Source organism: Rhineura floridana, chromosome 7 (genome assembly GCF_030035675.1).
Source record: "Rhineura floridana isolate rRhiFlo1 chromosome 7, rRhiFlo1.hap2, whole genome shotgun sequence".
In the NCBI taxonomy this organism is placed as follows: Eukaryota; Metazoa; Chordata; class Lepidosauria; order Squamata; family Rhineuridae; genus Rhineura; species Rhineura floridana.
The window spans coordinates 85,348,396-85,372,534 of NC_084486.1; the positions used below are offsets into that span (position 1 = coordinate 85,348,396).

Sequence of the window (24,139 nt, forward strand, 5' to 3'; positions counted from 1 at the left end):
ATATATATTTTTAACATATAGCACGACTCCACTTCCATTTTTATTCCTTCTGTTCTTTTTGAACAAGTTATATCCTTCAATTGCTGTATTCTAGTCATGGGAGTCATCCCACCAAGTTTCAGTTATACCTGTCAAGTCGTAATTACCCTCCTGTATTAAGAGTTCAAGTTCGTCCTGCCTGTTTCCCATGCTCTGTGCATTAGTATAAAGACATTAAAGACCATGTGATTTATGGCTTGGCTATCTTACTACATTTTTCTGAGGACTGTTACTGGGCCCTATTAGAGCCAATCTCTTTGGTGCCGCTACTGTGCATAAGCCTTCATCAGTTTTTACCACCAAGTTTATGTCTCCCTCCCCTTTAGGAATCAGTCCATCTTCCAGGAAGCATAGCCCATGGTCCCGGAATTCAAATCTCTCACATTGGCACCATCTTTGTAGCCATTCATTCACACAGAGTATTTTTCTTTCCCTTTCTACTCCTCTTCTGAGTACTGGAAGGATGGATGAAAAAACTATCTGGGCTCCAAAGTCCTTGAGTTTCCTTCCCAGAGCTTCAAAGTCTGATGTGATTTCTTCATAGCTCCATTTGGCAGTATCATTTGTTCCCACATGGATGAGGAGAAAGGGATACCTGTCAGTGGGCTTGATGAGTGATGGCAACCCTTCCATCACATCTCTAATCCATCCTCCTGGTAGACAGCATACCTGGCGAGTCCACGGATCTTCTCGGTATACTTGGGTTTTGATGCCACGCAGTAGGGAGTCTCCCACTAGTAGCATTCTTCTCTTCTTGTTGTGGGGCGTGGTTTCATTGTCCCTGCTTGATTGAGCTTCAGCCTCTTGCTCATTGTCGCAAGGGGTCTCCTGTAATTCTTCTACCACAGGCTGTCCTCCAGTCTCATCTTCGAGTGGTTGAAAGCGGTTCCATAGCTCCACTGGTGAAGGGTGTCTTCTAGCTCTTCCGCTCCTGTCACCCTTTCCCACGGAGTCACCTCCACTTTGTTGCTCCTCTCCAAAGCAGTCTCCTCTTCTGCTACCACATGCTGTTGCTCTTCCACCTCCACTTCTCTTTGCTGCTGTTTTTCCAGCGTTCTGTCTAAGAACTCTTCATCATCTCTTATAGTCCTCAGTGTGGCCACCCACCATTCCAGGCCTCTCACTCTTTCTTCCAACAGTGCCACAAGCTTGCACTTGTTGCACGTGTACGCCATGTTGTTCTCAGGCAAGAAAACAAACATGGCACACACCTTGCAGGTCACAGCCACTGGAGTATCCTTCCCATTCATACTCTCTTCTACCTTTTGTTTCTTTCTGACTACTTTTTTTGGAGTGGCCTGTGCTTTGTCCTGTCCTACTTCAGGGTAAACTTGAGAGTCCCACTGGTATGCGGTGCGCTATACAAGGAGAATTAGTAATTTGTTTGGTTTGGGGGGGGACCTCCCCCTTGACCTCCCCTGTCAAACTCCTTTGTCAAACTCCTGTTTGCTCTCCCTGTTCACTCGCTCTGAAAGCTGGCTTGCTTATATGTCCTCACCTGTAGACCAACTGAGACAGCTCCCTCTGCTCTGCTGTGCTCTGTTAGGAGTCAGGAAGCAGAATGAGAGTCCCAGCATGCACAGCTGCTGCTTGTTGCCCTCAGCAGTTCTGAGGCCACGCCCTTCAGCCAATAGCTATCAGGCCACACCCCTTCCAATCAAGCTGCTATGGAGCCCTTCAGAGCACACGGCTTAGAGCACACGGCTTCAGAACCCTCTTGGCCTTTTCCCTTCCTTTCCATGGTACAATGGCCATGTTTGCCTTTGTGATGCCTCCTTTGGGGTCTTCCATCATGGAACTCAAGGCAGAATACGCAGGGTTCTTAGATGAACTCATATCTAAGCATGGACCAGATTCAGGCCTGCTTAACTTGAGGAAGTTGGCTGCATTCTATGCCCTCAGACCATTGTCTGGAAAGCTTGTCTAAATAATGGGAGGAAATGCCTACATCTAATTAATGGTACCAACAGATTTTGAATCTGGCTTTAATGGACATAATGCAACAAATACAAATGGCAAATGGCCTTGTCCTTCTCCTCCTCCTGCTCCAGGCAAGGCCCAGGTCCCCGAGCCCGAGCTCCTGCAGCCACCTCCCAACATAAACCATCACCACCAGCAGCAGCAGAAGCCTGGGGAGCAGCAGCTGAGCGAGCCCGAGGACATGGAGAGGAAGACAACACTGAAACAGCAAATAGCTTTGCTGTAACAAATGCCTATCGTCCTTCTGCCTCTCAGGAACTGCCGCCCCCGCTAACACCACCTCCTCTTTGCTGGCACTGCCGATAATGATAATGTTATTTGTTATTTAAATTAATTTTTGTAAATTGTATTGCTTTTATAATATTTTTATTGTATTTTTATAACTGTTTATTTTTCTTATAAGCCATCCTGAGGTCCTTTGGCTGAAAGGCGGGGTATAAATAAAATTTAATAATAACAATAACAATAACAACAACAACAACAATAATAATAAATTCCTTCATAGAACGATGGTGCACATTCATTTCACATGGTGACAAATATTCCTCAGCTAGACTTTTTACTAAAATCCATAATTTGTTTGGACAGATATACTTCCCTTGCAGTGATGGGGAACCAGTGGCCATATCAATCCTGTTGGACTTCAAATCCCATCAACCCTAACCACCCCATATCAGGGATGATGGGAGTTGTAATCCAGCACTACCTCAAGGGCCACAGGTTCTTCACTCCTGATGCACAGATTGGATCTTTGCAGGATTCTGGCATAAGATTTGAATTGTCACTGGTGACATTTAACGATGACAGAAATTTGCTTTATTACACTGTGATATCATTCTTTTGTTCTGTTTGCACAATTTGAGAAAATGTTCAGGAAAAATATAGTCTGAAAAAAGGGTTTTGACCTATTAGGCAATAACGGGTTACTTTGGGAGGGAAGTCTTAATTTGGAAAGTCCTGCACTTGTGAATGTATTTATTTTAAAAATGTATATCTCATCTTTCATCTCATATCCATGCTCAAAGGTGGAAGACAGGAGCAGCAGCAGATTAAAACCACATTTTTGTACAAACTGGAGATAAATCAAGAACGATTCCAGCCTTGCATTTCTCTAAGCAGAAATGTTTTCACCACGCCATGGAACACCATGAGGGAAGGAGCATGATGGATCTCCTAGGATAAGGGTGGAGAAACTTGTTCAGCCTGAGGTCCACATTCCCTCATGGGAAGCCTTCCAGGGGCCACATGCCAGTGGTGGGTGGGCCTGAGGCAAAAGTGGCTGGAGTAAAAATGATACTCCTACTTTTGTACAGTAGCCTGCATTCCAGCTATACAAAACTCAGAAGTTTCTAATCTATACACATACATATCTCTCCATTCTCCATCCAGGCAAACATTTTTATGCAACAAATCGAAAAAGAAAAAATCCAACCAGGCAAAAGCAGTAAAGGAAGGCACTGGGTAGGGCTGGCGAGGGGTGGGGCCTAGGGAGAGTGGACATGATCTGAAGAAGGGTCAAGGCCTGGGGAGACTCCCGAGGGCTGGACAGAGTGGTTTGGAGGGCCACATCCATACCACTGTGCCAGAGCAATTCCATAGCATGGACACTGCCATGGAAAATGTCCTTTCCTTTGATCTCACCAACTGCAGGTCTGATGGTGGTGAGACACAGAGCAGGACCTGTCCTACAGACCTCAGCAGACAGGTAGTGTTATATAGAGGAGATGGCCCTTTCTGTCACCAAATCAAAAATGGGGCTCCATCAGTGCACAATAAATTCTGTGCACACCACTTATAAATTCTGAACATTCAGTGGTATAAAAATATATACCTGAAATATATCTGAAATATAAATCAGTTCAGTTATTTATTATACAGTCATAGATCCAGAGTGTGAAACTTGACATAATTAAAATCATACACAATTTACAGAGTTTAATACAGTTTGCTTTCTAAAATCCAAGGGAAGAACCTGTTTTTTTTTTTTTTTACGGATAGACTGGGCTATATAAAAGAATTTTGCAACTTGATGAAATATAAATAAGTTTGCAGTGTGTTAAAATTACCTGTCAGCCTAGAACAGAGTGGAGCTTATGTTAAGAAGTGGGACGCTAGTGCGATCACCCTCTTTCTAGAATTTGCAAGAATATGTCCCTGCTTAAGCAGCATTTCTTTCATTCTTTTAAAGTAAATATTTTATAGATTTTTGTCTACAACTATAATACACAGAAAAGGACAAGACTTTGGGAGAAACGTAAAAATACACTACTCATTTCTGCTTGTTTTCTCTCGAGCAGCATTTCTAACCTCTACTGTTCTTTTGCTTCCTGTGCAAGTTTTATGTGAATGCTGTTGGACAGAGCCTATGGAAAAATCCAAGCTCTGGCAGTGGAATAACGTGCAGAGTTTAAATCAACAGTAGTACTTTTTTTAATGGCTAAGTTGTTTATAGGCATACACCCTACCAACACTGGAAAATGGATGGATCTTTTCCTCTTATGTAGCTATTTCTAATAACGCACTATTACTGTTTTAAAGAAAGGCCTGGTTTTAGTGGGTGACTTGCCTTTTTTGTATACATGTTTATTTGGATTTTATGTATATACATAAATATAATACAAGATACAAGTGTATTAACATATGTTCGGTATGAAATAAATTGAAAATAACAACTAAACACTACAGGCCAGCTATTGTAAAGACCTTCATAAATTTATCAGGTATTATATTACTCCTTTTCTTTTCTCTTATCACAGGAACACCTCCAGTCCAAAATAGGATAAAATCTCAGTTCAGATGAGATAAATATGTTAAACAGAAAGAAAGAAAGAAAGAAAGAAAGAATCTACACCAAATCAAGGTCCATTTGCAAAAGAAGCAATAGTGAATCATGAGTTCCATAGTTGAATGTAACTGGGTGGGAGGAGTCAGATTGTGCTCTGTATACATAATAAAGTCAAACCAATTCCCAATAAAATCATTGCTTTTTTCTTGTCCCCTCAACAACTATAAATTTTGCATCAATTTTTCAGCTAAAGCCAAATATCACACCTTCTGATACCAATGATTAATTGCTGTCCCAGTAAAATCCCTCCAATGCCATAAAATGGCTTTGAGGGACAAGGTGAGGGTGAGAGTTGAACACCACTCTCCAAACACCAGCTGCTGCAGAACCATTTGCTTTGCTAGTTACTACAGGATGAAGCAATAAGGGAGGTACGAATCTGCTGAGATAAAAATACTCTACCCCCTTTCACCAAGCAGCCATGTAAACTGTGTCAAGGTATTGGAAATTCAGAGATCATGTTAAAAGTGTGATAGTTACTGTGATTTATAAGAGAAAGGAGTTATTTCATGAGGGAACAAGTGGAAGAGAAGCACTTTAAAGCAAACTTGATCTCCTTTCATCAACTGTGAGATGCGGAATAGGGAAAAAAAAGTTTGAATGTAGAGGTGCCTTTGGTATCCTGGTGGTTTCTTTCTCAATTTCATCATGTTTTATAGGAAAACAAGTCACTTTTTAACTTCTGATGGCACTAAATAGACTTTGCTGCCAATATATCTTCCTGTACTTGTGTTCCATAAAGCTGCAGTGCTATATTTTAAGGGGGAACCTTTAAAATGAAGACACTAGTTGACAACCTAAATCTGCAGGATGTATCTGTTTGTTTTTGTCCTTTTAATGCTCTTCTTGCCATTACCTAAGCTTGTGAGTTCTGTTTATTTCTTACGAGTTACATCTACATTTTTGCAAGAAATTGGCTACTTTTTCTTTCTGGATCTCAAGTCAATTTGGAGCAAGCATGGTTCAGTGGGCAGCACACTCTGGATCTAGGAGATCTTAGTTTAAATCTTACCTAAACCTTGGAAGTCTTTATCTCTTTTCATAAATGGGAAATCGGAATAAAACAATTCACCTCCCAGGATTATTATGAAGTTCAAATAGACAAGGATTCTGAAGCCCCATACAAGAAATGCTACAGCACTTTGTATAAGGAAACAGAAGAGAATAGATGTTTTGCCTTGCTGTCAAAGGAAGAGTTTCAGGAATAAACTTTCTGCATAATGACAGAGTAAGATTCCACTGCAGGATATCTGCTTGGGGACTGTGGCTTCAAACTAGCCTCATATATATTTACTTAAAATAGATTTTTTTAAAAAAGCAGCAGGAAATGCAGCCCAGCATTTCCTGTGCCTATGCCTTAGTTTTCTATTTCATGCACAAGGGACCCTACACCTCCCAACAGCTGAAAGGAAGCCAAATTATTCTCAAAGAGGCCGTACACCATTTATAGATCAATGATATTCCTGTGGTGCTTTGCCCTTTATAAAACAGGAAGAATCATTCAGGGTGTAAGGTAAGGAAGAGGAAGTGGGTTCAGTGCACTGTTGGTCAGCAGGCAAGTTGTGTTTCCTGAAGAACCCACTTGCCACAGAGATCCCATATGGCAAACTCTTCTATACACTCTAGAAGTCGAAACAGCAGGAACTCTTAAGTATTGTATCTAGACTGGGAAGGTAAACTTGTGGCCCTCCAGATGTTGTTGGATTCCAACTCCCATCAGTCTCAGCCAGCATTGCCAATGGCTAGGAATGATGGGACTTATAGTCCACCAACATCTGGAGGACCACAGACCTCTTTGGATTCAAGAGGAAATTAACACATTGAATCTTGTTGAGATGAGAATACCAGACAATTTAGCCTGGAATGTAGACTATCTAGTCCCTTTCAAAAAATCACATAGAATTGATAACTGCTTAATCAATGGCAAAGGCGATGTGTAGCTGGCAGGACAAAAGGGATTCATACAGAGTTTGCCTAAAAACCAGTTGTTTAGATGCAGGCTTTCTTTCTTTAGCACAGTTCTCCTATTGGTACAGCTCAAACGTATTTATGTATTTATACATTTTGTACCTGTTTTTTCCTACATTAAAATGTGCTCAAACTTAGATAAGATTTGTTTAAGAAACAGTAAACAATAAAACACATTAAACATATAAAAACATAAGAAATGACAAATTTAAAGCAGTAGTAAAAGCAACTATAAAATACAGAAGATAGAGTAGTTGCAGTTTCCTCAGCCCCTTTAACTGACCTGTAATTAGAGCTGTACTGAACATTCTTTAATTTTTATATTTGCTTTGAGAGTAGCACATTCAATGCTGTCAAACAAATTACTAAAAAAGCCACAAACTCTCACTGAAAATTTACATTGCTTTATTTGCTCTCAGAGTCATTGGTCTTATTTGCTCCCAGTGCCTACTCAGAGGTAAATTCCACTGAATTCAGTGGGGGTCACTCCAATGTAAGTGGGATTAGGATTGCACCCTTTATCCATTTCCTACTGTGAATTTTAAAAACCAATGGAATGCACCATTCATTCTGGTTCTTTCCACATGGAAAGACTTCTTTTGTTACATGTAGGCTTTACCTGTGCTCCTCAGTTAAATGTCTGTGCCTTTTTGTCACATAGAAGAGAACCATCTGGATTTGACTGCTCATTTTTTTTACCATCCATCCCCTAAAACATTGTTTAATTTTTTTTGTTTTAAAAGTGTTCTTGCCTTTCTCCCATCCAAATCCCACTTGAATTTAAAAACTAGTAGAACACTTCATTCATTATTCTTTTTACATGGCAGGAGTACATTGGTGTCAAAAAAGGATTTAAAACTGCCATGCAAAAAAATGTTTATTTCAAAATTTTAAAATGTAAATTAGCTTAAGCATTATGTTTCAGTAGATGCACACATGACCATTTTCTGTATAAAATACACAGTTATGAAATAAAATGTTGCACTATACAAGAGATTTATATGTGGTTAAGTGTGTTGTATTCCTGTCTGGATAAGCTAACAGGATAGGCTGCAAACCTAACCCCATTACCTATGAGTAAGTTCCATTGAACTGAATGGGGCTTACTTCTGAATAGACATGATTAGAATTGCAGCCATAGATGGGCCATTAACTGTCTTTAAGATGCCACCAGACTCTTTGCTATCCTCATGAAAATCCATCAGCATTTTACTGTGCATTTCTCCTCATATGTACATTTTTTCAAAGCAATTTCCCCTAATATAATGCATTTGCATATGCTATTTTCGCTAATATATATCCATTTTTATGCACACTTTATTTATTTATTTATTTATCATTTGATTTATATCCTACCCTTCCTCCCAGCAGGAGCCCAGGGCGGCCTGAGTCTATGCATCTTTGTGCACATTACTTGGCTGGAGAACCTCACTGCAAAATTTGGAGAAATGCAAATTCCGAAGGATATCTGTGTGTTGGTTTGGATATTGTTTCGGAAAGTGCAAATTTTGTAGATTTGCCTTTAAATGTGATCTGAATCCAATTTCTTCCCCATCCCTAGCTACCACAGCAAATAAGATTAAAAGCCAGTGTTGGCAAAGGAGACTGAAGTGGAACCATGAAGAAGAAAGAGGGAAATGGTGCTGAGAGGCACTGCAGCAATGCAAATATGCTCACAACAAATGTTGAAATCTACTGAAATGGGAGGTGCCTTTTGATGCCTATGATGAAAATGAATAAAAAAAATGAAGTAAATTGTTTTGACCTTGAATGGTTGAAAACAAAACATTGCTAGCTCTGTAGATGACAAACTGAGCAAGATTATTGCACATGCTTTAATTTTATAAGGTGGGCAGAGAAGCCAGTGGGTGTGGTAATGGGTAGTCAATTGGCAGCAGCTGCAAGACTGCATATGGGCTTTGAGTGACTACACGGATGTTTTGTCTAGACCTGGCCAGTGCAGGGCTTCCCTTTTTCAGCAGTGTGTGGAGAAGGCCTGCAAAACTCTACTGTGAATGTATTCTTCGTGCCTCAATAGCTTTTCTGTTGTGCACAATTCCCAGCTCATTGCATTGGAAGGATTAATGCCCTCCCAAGGGAGTTGCGCGCGCTCTCTCTCTCCCACTTCAGTGGCATTCCCTTCTCAGCAAAAATGCTGCACTGAAAACAAAGTTCCATTCAGTCGTTTCAAAAGTGGAATAGGTTTAACTCATTCATTCTAGCAGATGGGCTTTCCCAACTTTAGCTCAGATGGCTGGGCTTTCACAGCACTTTTAAATGGCTTTTGTGGATCTGCTGAGCTGTAGGGAAAGAAGAGGCTTCACATACTCTGGTGTTCACTTAATGGTGTGAAAGGGTTAAAGAGAATGATTGATAGACAAAGCCTTGAGCTGATAATTTATCTGGCGTCTTTGGTCCCCATATAAGGCTACATTATGTGGTCCTGTATCCTTACAGAGTGTTTGAGAGGATGGCTGTCCAGGAATCCTAGTGAACTCTTAAACTGATTTGCTACATTACATCAGTCTTGTAACAAGCCCACAAAAATTACTAGCATGTAATTTTTTTTACTAACCTGCTAACCTCACTCACTTTTGAGAGCAAAAGGGCCTTCATATGTGATTTTTATGCTGAGACCAGCACTGGGATGCTGATCCAACCTCATCTGCTTGCAGTCCTGGCTTGCTCTGTAAACTGCAGATGTACGCACAATAGCAGAAATGTATGGCACATGTACTACTTGTTTTTCCAACCTCAGAAGTGGTTCCTGATGTGATCTGTGTGTTTCAAATAGAGTCTCTATGTTAGGAATGGCTCCGCTGTCTGTAGTACTTATAGTTAATGCCAGGTTGCTTTCCTAGCCAGACATTATATGAAGCTGAGCTTGCCCTGTTCCTTCTAATGTCTTTGTAGTCTGCTACCCGGACAAGGCATATAATGGAGAAAACATGCATTGCGACCGGATGCCCCAGGGAACCTTGGGAGGCACAAGGGGGTGGGGGAGAAACACACACCAGGTGCTTGCCTGTTCAGTCTGGAGTTTTCCAATTCCCACTTCCTCCAGTTTAGCTCCAAGTGAAGGAGAATGTCGGATTCCTGGAAAGAGCCTTAGTTTGTTAGACTAACTTTACTGCATGTTACAATATGAAGAAAAAGATGCTGTGAAAAATACATAAATGTACAGGTTAAGGGATGTGTGTGTATGTGTACTGGTGAGTGGGTGTCAGTGGGCTTGGTTCTGCAAGATCTGACCAAGTTGCATCAATGTATAGCCCCAGGAAAATACCTCTGTAAAATGGGAACAATTGTTGAAGTGACATCTGGTTGTCATGGGGGAAGCGCTTATTGGCTCAGCTTGCAGTCCAGCTTTGCCTCTGCTCTCTAGGCAACACACAGGGGCAGGACCAATCCAAGATATTTTGCTGTCTGAGGCAAACCTGCAGCAACAGTTTTCTCTATTACTTTCAAACAGAAGAAACACAAACTCGTAAAGAACTACACTGCACACAGAAGGTAGAAACAAGTTCTCAATCAATCTCACTGTTCTGCTGGTTCCAGTGCTTCTCCACCACCCTGCCCCTTTTTACTGTGAAACCTGGTGGGATCAGTTTCTCAGGTGATTTCGAAACTAATCGGCAGATCAACCCATTCCCCAGGTGTGGCTAATCAGGAGTGTAGTCATCCAGGTTCTCGGGTGTGTATGTCTTAGATCCCTTACATTTTTGGGAGCAGGGTCTCAGCAGGGTCCCTATGTCTCCAGTATCCTATGAGCCAATCAGCATGAAAGGGGTGTGTTAGCCACTGGGAAGAACCTTCTCAGTGACTGACTCATCTCCTTTCACTCTTATTGGCTCCAATAAGCATGAAAGGACAAGAAAGCATGTTAGAAGACTCTTCTTAGTAGCTAACACACTCTCCTTTTTTGCTGATTGGCTCCTAGGGTGCAAAACATTGCAATTTGGATGCTGGGAAAATGAGATGCTCTTGTGACCTTAAGGAAAATTTTACAAACTGAGTAATAAGTGGGGAACCAATGCACATTTATTGTATGAACAACAAAGTTTAGCAAAGGCCCAACATTCTTTAATATAGTTTTGTCACTGACCCTTTTGCACATAGGTATACTCACAAAATCTATAGGCTTGTTAAGGCCCCTGCTTTCTGCTGTGCATCCAGATAAAGGGGCTGTGATCTCTGTTGCAGCATCCATCCCTCAATGTGCCTTGTTATAAACTGGGGCAGGCACTGCTGGCTGAGGGAACCTCTCTTAGTAGGACGCTTGGCTGGTGATACCCTCATTGACGTTTCTGGCTACCCTTTGCCTAGTGCTGAATCTCTGTCAATCCCATGTGCCCAAAGGTTTGGGAAACAAAACAGAGTTTCCAATGGTGTGGAGGACCTTCAAACATACCTGAGGACTGAAGGGAGGCTGCAGCAGGATTCTTTGGTAATGCTACTCGATAGCCTTCTAGTACAGTTTGTTGTAACTGCAAATCCCCTACTCCTCCTGAACTAAGGGGGTAAGATGCTGATGACAACACATGGGCCTGGAGAGAATAAGACATTGGCCTGGAAAGGGAAAAGGTACATAGAAAGCAGCTTTTTCCGATGTGAAAAGGGTGGAATTGCAAAGGATCAGGGCTGGCTAATCCTAAAAAGCCTCTGAGTGTTAGCAGGGGTTCTTTTGCTCCTCCGAGAGGGAGCTTGGGAAACTTGAGTGTGGCTGGCAGCAGCAGGCAGAATGGATTCTGAAAGAATTTGCTGAGAGGGGAGTTTGTAACAGGAAGTCAGCTCAGAAGGTGCCCAGAGGGAAGCAAGCCCAAGGCCCTTTGCTTAGGGCTTCTGCAGTGAATGCGAGCGGAGAACTTGTGTTGTTGCAGGAGATGAGAGCAATAGTTCTGGCGTGGTTCTTGTCATTGGAAAGAGATGCTGTTAGAGCAGCAGAGACTATTGTCAGCCTCTTCAGGTATATCTACAGACAGCCTTAAAGAGGTCAAATAGGCATTCCTTCTCTGCAGGAAATCCTGGGAATGAACTGTGAGGGGGCTATGGTTCTCTGAGGGTGCTAGGCCTCTCCAGCAGAGGATTCCCAGCATTTCATACACTTCAGGTGTCCTGTTTCAGACAGCACTAGCTCATTTTTCAAATATCACTCCTCCAAACCTCCCAGTTTTCAGACATTTGCCTCCCCCTGCTTCTTTTTCTCTCTATGTTCCTCGCTGGTTTGCATGAACTACGACAAAGGCAGTTAGGGGGGCTATGACGTCTCTCACTTTATTTTTATTTATGTACTGCCATCTCATGTATAATATCAAAGTGGTGTACAACAATACATACAAATACAGTAAAACATAAAATACCATAAAAGCAATACAAGATAATCATAGAATCATAGAATAGTAGAGTTGGAAGGGGCCTATAAGGCCATCAAGTCCAATCTCCTGCTCAATGCAGGAATCCAAATCAAAGCCTCTTGAATGCCTCCAGTGTCGGAGAGCCCACTACCTCTCTAGGTAATTGGTTCCATTGTTCTATGGCTCTAACAGTTAGGAGGTTTTTCTTGATGTTCAGTAGAAATCTGGTTTCCTACAACTTGCGGCCATTATTCCGTGTCCTGCACTCTGGGACGATTGAGAACAGATCCCGGCCCTCCTCTATGTGACAAACTTTCATGTACTTGAAGAGTGCTATCATATCTCCCCTCAGTCTTCTCTTCTCCAGGCTAAACATGCCCAGTTCTTTCAGTCTCTCCTCATAGGGCTAGGTTTCCAGTCCCCTGATCATCCTTGTTGCCCTCCTCTGAACCCGTTCCAGTTTGTCTGCATCCTTCTTGAAGTGTGGTGACCAGAACTGGATGCAGTACACAAGATGAGGCCTAACCAGTGCTGAATAGAGGGGAACTAATACTTCATGCAATTTGGAAACTATACCTCTGTTAATGCAGCCTAAAATAGCATTTGTCTTTTTTGCAGCCACATCACACTGTTGGCTCATATTCAGCTTGTGATCAACGACAGTTCCAAGATCCTTCTCACATGTTGTATTGCTGAGCCAAGTATCCCCCATCTTATAACTGTGCATTTGGTTTCTTTTTTCTAAGTGTAGAACTTTGCATTTATCCCTGTTGAATTTCATTCTGTTGTTTTCAGCCCAATGCTCCAGCCTATCAAGGTCCCTTTGAATTTTGTTTCTGTCTCCCATGGTATTAGCTGTGCCCACCAATTTGGTATAATCTGCAGATTTGATAAGCATGCTCTGTACCTCCTCATCCAAGTCGTTAATAAAACTGGGCCCAGGACCAAGCCCTGTGGTACCCCACTCATTACTTCTGCCCAGTTTGAGAAGGAACCATTGATAAGCACTCTTTGAGTACGATTCTGGAGCCAACTGTGGATCCACCTGATAGTTGTTCCATCCAGCCCACATTTAGCTAGCTTGCTAATCAGAATATCATGGGGCACTTTGTCAAAAGCTTTGCTAAAGTTGAGGTATATTATGTCCACAGCATTCCCACAGTCTACAAGGGAGGTTACCCGATCAAAAAACGAGATAAGATTAGTTTGGCAGGATTTGTTCTTCATAAATCCATGTTGGCTCCTAGTAATCACTGCATTGTTTTCAAGGTGCTTACAGATTGACTGCTTTATAATCTGCTCCAGAGTTTTTCCAGGGATTGATGTTAGGCTGACTGGTCTATAGTTCCCCGGTTCCTCCTTTTTGCCCTTTTTGAAGATAGGGACAACATTAGCTCTCCTCCAGTCATCCGGCACTTCACCAACCATGATTTCGTAAAGATAATAGACAGCGGTTCTGAGAGTTCTTCAGCCAGTTCCTTCATTAAAATGACTGCTGAAGAAAATTTAAATGGAATAGGCCTGTTGGAATAAAAAAGCTCTTCAGGAGATGTCTGAAAGTTAACAGTGAAGGTGCCTGCCGAATCTCTGCTGGAAAAGTATTCCATAGTATAGGACTGGCAACACTAAATGCCTGACTTCTCGGTAAGGTCTGTTGGGCCTCTAATACAGAAGACAACTAACAACACTCTTCTGGGTGATCTCAGCAGTTGAGCTGAGATGTAAAGGCTCAGACAATCCTTAATGTATCCTGGACCCGAGCTTAGAAAGGACAGCCCTCCGTTTGAAGGCATCCCAAGTCTCCTTGAAGAGCTGACTGGTCCAAATCTGGTTTTAAGATAACCACGAGAAAGGAGAACTGGGGCCTTGAAGTTTCCCTTCAACAGCACCTGGACTGCAGGCACACCCAGGTCACCTGGTCACAGTCTTCCCTACTGTGGTGAGTAGTATTGCATTTCTATTAAAATTACAATAATTATTTCTAAATCTACACCTGTACATAAAAATTAGCATATGCACATTTTATGCAAATATTTTCATCCTCGTTTTAGGTGATGTGTTTCCTCTATTTTTAAGATGTGTAAGGGGCCATCCTAAGGGTAGATCACCCTCATAGCTATGGTGATATTAGGGATGTCAGAAAATTCTTTTGGAAACAGGAGCTGAAATTGCTGCATTTCCCATGTTTGTCCAAGGTCAGACAGGAATGGACATCACACAAGCAAGTATAAGTACTGTTCGCTACCATTATTCACTATAATTATTCACAAATATTACATAAATAACTATGGTATTTTTCTGGATTGTTTTTTATTTTTCCCTTGCATTGTAATGCATTGAAATTAATTACATAATTAATTATGTTAGTTTTGGCCATAGTGGATAGTGAGATAAATAATGTAGGTATTAGTGGAAGTTAAACCATAGCAGAATGGAAACAGCACTGATTGAGATGAACATAGGATGGGATGGAAATCGCTGCCTCCTAGGTGACACCAAAATTATGTTTATAATTGTTGACTATACACCCACAAATTATGTAGTGTGAAGGTAAGCAATGTACATAAAATGAAACAAAAACAGCCCTGGGCTCCTACTGGGAGGAAGGGCAGGATATAAATAAAATAATGAATAAAATAAAACAAATAAATATTACACACCGCACCATAGTGAAGAAAACTGTGTCCTGGCAACCTGTGGCCTGCTGAATCTGCTGTCCAGGTGAGAAGTGTTGATGGACAACATCAAGGGTGCTGCTCTTCCTCCTTGATGGTTCTTTACTTTTAAACTGTATCTGGACTGGGGGGAAAATGGAAGTAGACTGCCTTCAAGTTGATTCTGACTTACGGCAACCCTATGAATAGGGTTTTCATGGTAAGTAGTATTCAGAGGGGCTTTACCATTGCCTTCCTCTGAGGCTAAGAGGCAGTTACTGGCCCAAGGTCACCCAGTGACCTTCATGACTGTGTAGGGATTCGAACCCTAGTCTCCCAGGTTGCAGTCCAACACTCTAACCACTACACCACATTGGCTCTCATCTGGACTGGACAGCTTTTCAAATAAAGGACTCCTTAAAACAGAGGACCGTTCCTGCAAATTAGGATACACTGGCACCCTGTTTAAAATCAGGGGGTTAATTTGTGCCAAGTTTCGCCTCAGAACTGATATCCACTTCCAAGGCTTGACTGTGGTACCTGTGAAATGACAGTGCTTTTACATTTCTACCAGGCTTCTTCACAGAACCATCCAGTCTCTCTATAGGAATTCCTTGAAGATATAAAACTAACAAGGGATAAAGTCTGTGTTTGATTTTCTTGGCTCAAAGCTCTGGGATTTCTCTGTGTTTGCATAGGAAGAGGTTCCAAATCAGGTGCTGGTGGGAGGCAGACTTGTCGGCTCATTTCCTCAGATCTCTGGGCTTTTGCCAAGAAAACCTATAGAAGAATTCCAGCTTAAGGAGCAGTGAGTGAAAGTTGGTTTAGATGGCATAGACTAGAGAGATTTATGAATTGGCCAGCAATGCTGTGGATTATGACTGCTCACAATGAAACCCCATGGCTTGTTCTAAAATTGATAGACTTGAGACAAGCTTGTTTAGACACCTGGCCTCACAGCAGATGACAGCCATAACCAAAGCAGATTCCCTTGTGTGGGGCAATGCACTTAAACTGCTGCCACCCAATGAAAAAAACGTTGAATGATGTGTCTGTAGGAGGTATTTTTCGTAGGGGGGAGAAGAATCCCTATATCCATAATGAACAGATTCTTTATGCCAGAGATGGGGAACCTGTGGTCCACCAGATGTTGTCAGACTCCAATTCTCAGCAGCCTAAGACAGCATGGCCAATTGTCAGGGATGATGGGAATTACAGTCCAACAGCATCTAGGGGCCAGGCTCTCCTCCGCCCCTGCTTTATGTTCTGCTGATCCATCAGAGCCTCTCACAGCTCAGTGTCTGTGTGAGCCCATGGAGCAGAGACAACATGACTGAGTGAGAAGAAACTTTTTATTTTGCCACCACCCAGATGATTGGCAAGGAAAGAAAGCATTTTGTGTAGATCGAAAGAGCTGGACACTCCCTAGCACTCTTTTCTTGTTGCTTTTACTCTGGTCCCATAATCTTGAACTGTGGCATGAGAAGAGACTGCATTTTTCCCACCTCCAAATAGACAGTAATGCGATTTTTGGTTTGCATCCAAAGAATCCTCTGGCAAACCAGCAAAGAGTTTTCTAATCTAGCGTGCTTTCTGCCACGCAGTGTGTTGCAGTCTTCTTATCATACACACAAGGACCAATCACAAGAAGAGCTGCCCTGGGCTCCGACCGGGAGAAAGGGCAGGATATAAATCAAATAAATAAATAAAAATAAAGATGCTGTCAGCACAAAAGCATTTTTACTCATGCAAGGTAAAACTAGGTAAAAATGCTCTTGTCCCCCCCTGCCCCATGTTTCAATGATTCTTATCTATGTGTGCAGCATTCACATGCAAGAGCAGCATCTGTCCAGGCCAAAGGCTGATAACATGTGAACAATGCACATGCATGGGATTGCTCATGGGCCAAGAAGAACCCTTTAAAAATGATGGCAGGCTGCATGGATGGAACCCTACATCCATGTGTTCCTTGTGCACACAGCCTCTGATTTAAATCAGCCCCAAGGAACTTTTGTTTCAAGCAGACTGAGCTGCCAACTGTACAATGATAGTATACTAATCCACCATCCAAGGCACTGTTGATGACCTATGGTGGGGAAAACAAACAAACATTTCTTTGCACAAAGAAAACCTTGAGGTCATTTGTGTGTAGGAGCCAAAAGACAAAATGCCTTCAGTGTTTAAAGGAAAGAACGGCACAAGAGAGATTGGTTCTTCCTACAGGGAAAGGAGAGAACAATAGCAAGCACAAAACACAGGCAATCCAGAGTTAACTCCTGAACTTTTAAAGTATAGTCCCGCTATAGGCTAAGTTTAATTGCAGGACAAAGCTGTGGCTTGCAAAAGCTTGCAAAAGCTTGCAGGAGAAGGCATTTTTCTCCTCTTATTGCTTATCTTCACAGCAACAGCCTGCCCATCAAACTGTTTCTTGCATCTGGATTATCCATAACACCCTGCAAAACTACTCTCCCCCCACCCCTCGGAATCCTCTCCTATCCCATCTTGACTTTTCACAGGGTTCAGGTCTTTTTCTGGCTGGCTTTCTGGGCACTGGGGCTATTGACATAATGATGAACATTTCCTGCCTGTGTTTCAGGGTCCTATTTTGGATGTAAATTAGAAAAAAACATTTCCTTCACTTTCTAATCCTTATGACATGTTGCCTAAAATGGGGATCCTTTGAGATTGAAGACTGCTTTGAGCTATGGTGCCTGGAAGGGGCTAGTTTGGGTGGGTGGAATTCAAGCGCAAGGCTGTTGCAGGGTTTATTCTAGTGAGTAGCTAGACACATTTTGTGCAGTGTCAAAAATTTTGTACATTGTGAAATAAGCTTTTATGCAGTTGAGCATATAGGATTTAATAAGGAGTTAGGCAGTTTCTATAAAAGAAACAGATGAGAAAAGATAAAAAGAAATAGGAAATGAAGATAAATACTGGTTCCTTTCAAATCTTCATAACCTTATTATTAATAGTCAGCACTTTTTTGTTAAAAAGTAAGATGCCAGTACTCATATCTTGATAAAAGTACTGTGGGTGCCAGCACAAAATGGCTGACATAGACAGCAAACAAAAGAGCTGCTGGTACTCTGTATTGGTGAGTACTGTCACAAAAAAGACCTAATAGTATATGTAATGGGACAAATTACTTGTCTAGTTTGGGGGCAGGTAGTGTGCTGTATGCTTGTGCAGTAGGAAAAAAGAAACCTTAGAATAAACCCTGGGCTAGTGAAAACATTTCAGTATGTTTTCTGTCAAGAACCACTCTGTGTCTCCCTGGTTTTATCTCCTTGATACCTTTCCCTCTGAACATAAGTATCCTCAAACAGGAGCTGTTATTGCTGGAGTGGGTAGAATGGCAGCTGATACAACTGTGCTAGAGAACTCAACCAAGGGATATGTGAAATCAGAGCTATTACTACTAACGAAGGTGGTAATTTTGATGTACTTGAAAATGAAATAAAACACACAAATCTGCTACATCATAACAGTTCAAGTGTCCTTTGCAAAGCTCACCTCCAAGAAGCCAGTTTTTAATGAATTTAGACTGTGTACACACCATATATTTAAAGCACCCAATCAAGAATCCTGGGAACTGTAGTTTGGTAAGTGTCCTGGGAACTGCAACTCTTGGAGGGCCCAGTTCCCAGGATTCTTTGGAGGGAATGTGCTTTAAATGTATGGTGTGTGTACACAGCCAAAGAAACAAAATGTGTATATCCGATTTTTAAAAGGTAATGTTGATGTACTATTATTGAAGGCATTATGCAAAAATCTTACAAATACAAATGCCACTTGAAGCCACAGGATGGCATTACTTTGGTCTACCATTTCAATATTTAATGTAGTAGCCAATGACTAATTAGATAATGATCACCAATTCAAATGTAAAGTCATTATGTTATTATGAGTATATTACCTCTGCCTACCTCAGAAGGCCCCAGTAACTCCCTCTTTAATGGTATTATGACATTCTGTAAATACTTTTTTGTTTTGCCAATATTTTGTTTTGATTTAGCTATTTCTCTCTTCCCCTTGTGATTGTTTGAATATCAAGCTCTGGTTTTGGGTTATTGTTTTTAGCTTTCTGCTTTATTTTATTGTTTGTTTTAATTTGATTGTAAGCTGCCCTGGGGACTCTGGAAGGGGCCAAACGGAAGCGTGGAAATATTGCAACAGATGCACAAATGAAAGTATAATACTTCAGAATCTCAAAGTAGTGCACACAACAATCATTTTCAACTCTTACTTTGCCTTCCGTAGCTGAGTGGTTTTCAAGTGGTGTCCTTTATGGGAGGTTAAGAACAGCTGGACAGCCATCTGTTGGGAATGCTTTGATTTGGATTCCTGCATTGCGCAGGGGGTTGGATTGATGGCTTTATAGGCCCCTTCCAACTCTACTATGGTTCTATATGTTGGCGTGTGCGTGTATAGATCATACAAGGATGGAATCCAAGAGTCGCATAGAACAGGAATAAGCTAGGCCAGGCAAGTTTCTTGTAAGAGTCTTTACTAGGCAAAGACATTAGACACAGTTCTCTTCACAGACAGCTTTTCCCCCACACTGAGCTTTTCCAAGCATCCCACCTTATCAGGCTTCCCAGCCAGCTACTGACCTTGGCAAACCTGGCGCTCTGTTCTCACAGCTTAACCCTTCTGCTTCAGGTTTCACTCTCTTTGCTAAAAACCCTGTCTGTGAGTCTCACAGCCTGCTTCACTGACCAACAGCCCCCACCTGAGACTCACAGATTACAAAACTTCATTGTTCATTATTACATTTCTACAATATTAACTTTTCATTACAATACATATCAGTACATGGTTTGTTTTCTTACAGTTTCTATTTACATTTTCAATTCAGTTCTTGTTTCTTTATTTCTTTATTCACACAAGTTTTACAGAGTCATTTTGTTCACTTTTATTTGATAATACATTTATATATCATTCTTCAACACAAAACTTCCACATGAGATCCATTGTTTCTTTATCTATTGGTCCTTCTTTTTCCCATTCTACTGGATATTTATCTGTTTCATCATTCTGTTGTGTAACATTAAATGTGAATCTCTGAGGTGGTTGACCTTTCGTTTTTCTTTCTGACCTTCTAACATTATCTATTTCCATTTCTTCCTCACTCTCTATTTTACTTGGACCTGCACCTGTGTCTGCACTTGTACTTGGCATTTCTGTATCTTGCATTGCCATGTCTTCACTTCTCAGCCTTTTTACAGTACGTTTGCCACCGTGTATTAGATCAGTCAATGCAGTTCTTAATGGAATTTGCTGCCCAAAAGGAACATCTGCTGCTTCCTGCTTGCTTGCACTATCAAGTATAACTGTTTGACTGTCTCTCCAAGGTTTATCTATCACCTTTATGCTTCTGCTTAACACCACTTGTTGTTTCTCAGGCAACCAAACTCGATAATATGAATTCTGAAATCCCAAAATGCGTCCTGCCTGAGCTCTTGAGCCTAATTTACCATGCCTTTTCTGTTTTGCAACATGTACCCAGCATTTTGCCCCAAAACGTTCTATGTGTTTCACCCTGGGCTTTCTTCCAGTCAGTTTCTCATAGGGAGACATGCCTATTGTTCTGTGCATGAGACGGTTCTGAATATAAACAGTGTACAGAACACATTCGCCCCAATAAGTGTTATTCATATCTGCATCTGCTAGCATGGCTCTCATTGAATCCTGCAATTATCGGTTCCTCCTCTCTGCAGTTCCGTTGGAGGATGGGCTGAAGGGAGCAGTGAGACTCTGTATTATTCCCTTCTTTTCCAAATATGTTTTAAATGAATTACTGGTAAATTCCCCACCTTGATCTGATTTGATATTTTTGATAACAACCCCATATTGTGTCTCTGTCCTCTGTATAAATGCCTTCAATTTCTCTTCTGCTTCACTTTTCTTTTTCAATAAGAACACATGTGTAAATCTGGAGAAATCATCCACAATCACTAAATAAAACCTTGCTCCACCTTTTGAGCACTGGAAAGGTCCAGCCAAATCCACATGTATGAGCTGATAGGGTCCAGTGGTCGTGCTTTCACAGCTCTTATTTACCGGAGTCACAGTCATTTTTGTTTTATAGCATACTTCACACTCATCCACATGCTCACAGTGTGTTAATTTCAAATCTTGACTATGCTTTGGGGTGTTTTGTACCTTTTCGAAATGTGCGTGTGCTAATTTTCTGTGCCATTCATGTAAACAATTATCATGTTTATCTTTATTAACTCTTATCCAAGCACACGTGGGTTTATCAAGATTGCACTCAACCATAAACATTTGGTTCTGTAATTTCCCTTGCATGCATATTTCACCATCCTTTCTCACAAAACATCTATCCCCTTCAAATGTAACTTTACAACCTATTTGAGCCAATTTTCTTACTGATAGAATGTTATATTTTAAACCAGAAACCAATAACACATCTGTTAATATAGTTCCCAAATTACTCAACCTGAGCGTGCCTTTCGCAATCGCGTCCTGAGACGATCCGTCAGCCAGATAAATCTTCTCCTGCGCCGGCTTTGAAGTGTAAAATAAACTAGAGTCTGTGATTAGGCAATTAGATGATCCAATGTCGAGAAGCCACTTAGAGTTAATGAGTTTATTGTCCTCCTTAGTAACAAAGTTCACGCTTGTTCTCTGACTTCCAAAGTCCCTGTTATTTCTCTTCTTACTTAAACAATGTCTCTGTATATGTCCACGGGACCCACAAAAGTAACATATTTTATTCTCTTGCCTGCTTCTTTGATTTTGTTGTTGTTGTACAGCCACAGTCTCTTTTAACTCTGTTTTCTTATTTTCTTGTCTTCTATTCCACTCTTGTTGAAGTTTCTGTTCTACAAAGTCCAAATTCAGATGTCCGTCGGGTAAAGTTTCCAGACTAGAGACCATGACCTCCCATTTTTGATCAAATGAAGATAACAGTATATAGACCATCTGAATGTCACTATGATGCACTCCTCTATCTTGCAGCTCAGCATTTAATCTACGAAATTCAGCCAGATGCTCTGTCATAGTCACTTCATCTGTAAAACGCATCTGTTAAAGTTTCCGTGCTAAACACAGCCTGCTCCCTGCAGTTTGCTGCACATGAGCGGCTCTTAGCTTCTCCCACATTTGATTAGCTGTCGGCTCATTACTCACCAGCAACAGTTGTGAATCAGACAGCCCCAGAGTAATAAAAGCCTTTGCTTTCTCGTCTTTCTTCAACCACGCTGCTGAAGGAGCTGCCGGAGGGGTTTTTTCTACAACATCTTTCAAATCTTCTTTAATCAGAACTGCTCTCATTCTCCATTTCCAGCTGGAGTAGTTTACAGCATTCAGCCTCTCCATCGGCATCCCGGATAACAGGTTTACAGCCATGTTGTCCACTCTTACTTGCCTCTTTCTTGCACTTTGGTTCTCTCTGCACCAACGTCACGTCAACGGCTCTCGAACCCGCTACCTTGTATGATAAGCTGGGCCCATAACCCCTGTTGGCGTGTGCGTGTATAGATCATACAAGGATGGAATCCAAGAGTCGCATAGAACAGGAATAAGCTAGGCCAGGCAAGTTTCTTGTAAGAGTCTTTACTAGGCAAAGACATTAGACACAGTTCTCTTCACAGACAGCTTTTCCCCCACACTGAGCTTTTCCAAGCATCCCACCTTATCAGGCTTCCCAGCCAGCTACTGACCTTGGCAAACCTGGCGCTCTGTTCTCACAGCTTAACCCTTCTGCTTCAGGTTTCACTCTCTTTGCTAAAAACCCTGTCTGTGAGTCTCACAGCCTGCTTCACTGACCAACACTATAGGAGAGCTCTGCTGGATCAGACCAGAGGTCCATTTAGTCCTCTTTCCTTCAGTGGCCAACCAAATGCCTATAGAAGCCCACAAGCAGGACATGAGTACAACAGCACTCTCTTGTTCGTGTTCCCCAGCAATTGGTATCCAGAGGCAAGCTGCTTCTGATTTTGGAGGCAGTATACATCCATCATGACTAATAGCCATTGATACCCTCCATGAAATTATCTAATCCCCTTTTAACCATTGAGACTACTCAATGAAAAGATTGGTAATAGTAGGAAACTGCCTGAAGCCATCTTGTCCACTGTTGCTGATACTCTTCTCCATTCCTCAGAGGAGAGTCAGGCGCATTCTAGGTACCAGGTGCACTTCCAGGTCACACTGGACAACAGCTAGACCCACAGCCCCAAATGGCATCCTATATGTGAATTTTGATGGAGCTTTAGGATGGTCCCATGATTGTGTTCAATTAATGTTTGACTCAGTGCTAAAAGACCTGGTCTCTCCATCTACCTGTTTGTTTGTTTATTTATGAAAAATATTTGTTTCTGCTATTCATAAAAGAAATGTCAAAGATACATGCAAGGACAAAAGGTGACAGGTTTTGGGTTGGGTTTTTGTTTTGTTTTGTTTTGTACGCATCAAACCAAGCATCTCATCTTCTCTTTTAAAAGAAAAGGGACAAGGCCCTGCAGTCACTTTTGGGCTGGCTCAGACCTCATTGAACTTTTTTTTTTACCAGATAGGCAGCCAGCATAGCTTTGATGCCCTAGACAAAGGCAAATTTGTCCACTGGTTACTTAAGGTTCCATCTGTTTGTAAGCGCATGTGTTTGTCAGGGAGAAGGCTAAGGTAGTCTCCTTATTCTTGATATGCCAGTTTTTATATATATATATATATATATATATATATATTCAGGAAGTTTTTACATGGGGGCATAATTAAATATGCAATCCAGCTACACCATGTGATTCTGCTGACCTTGTGCATCAGCTCAAAAAGCCACCTGTAAAACTATCAAGAGAAGGCTTGTCAATCTAGGGTTTATAGGAAAAAAAAACCTTGTGGTTTAAGAACGTACCTATAACCCACAGCTATTTCTATCAAACTTTAAAAAGCAGGGAAATTGGGCAGCTATAGTGAATGCACCAGGGGAGCAGGAGACCTGAACTCCTCTCTGAGATATTGGACTGCCCTACAAATTGGTCAAAATGCAAACACCATTTGGGTTGGTCTTTCTTTGGGTTCTTTGGGTGAATTTCCCTGCTTTTTAATCCGGGAGGTAAGAAATGGGATCCTGTGCAAGTTTGCTGAGAATGGATTGATCATTTGCATGCTTACTGAGTTCAATGGGATTTACTCCCCTGCAATCATGCTTAGGATAGGTGAAACTGACCACAGGGGATGGGGAGGGGAGGAGGAGGAGGAGGGAGGGGAGGAAACGCAGAGGGGAGGACTGGGAGGGGAACAGGCAGGAGGGGGAGGGGTGGAGGATAGGTTTG

General features: G+C 41.6%; 1 protein-coding gene across 2 annotated transcripts in view; it reads left to right on the top strand.

The window, feature by feature from the left end:
- Positions 1-5,213: 5,213 nt before the first annotated feature.
- The window catches only part of KAZALD1 (Kazal type serine peptidase inhibitor domain 1), a 44,386-nt gene continuing 25,460 nt past the window's right edge, over positions 5,214-24,139 (top strand). Inside the window, exon 1 of one of the 2 annotated variants that reach the window (XM_061634395.1) lies at positions 5,214-5,302. The gene's annotated coding sequence lies outside the window, so the exon portion shown is untranslated. Of the gene's footprint in view, positions 5,303-11,261; positions 11,280-24,139 lie in introns of those variants that run through there. The other variant, XM_061634396.1, reaches the window with a different exon arrangement.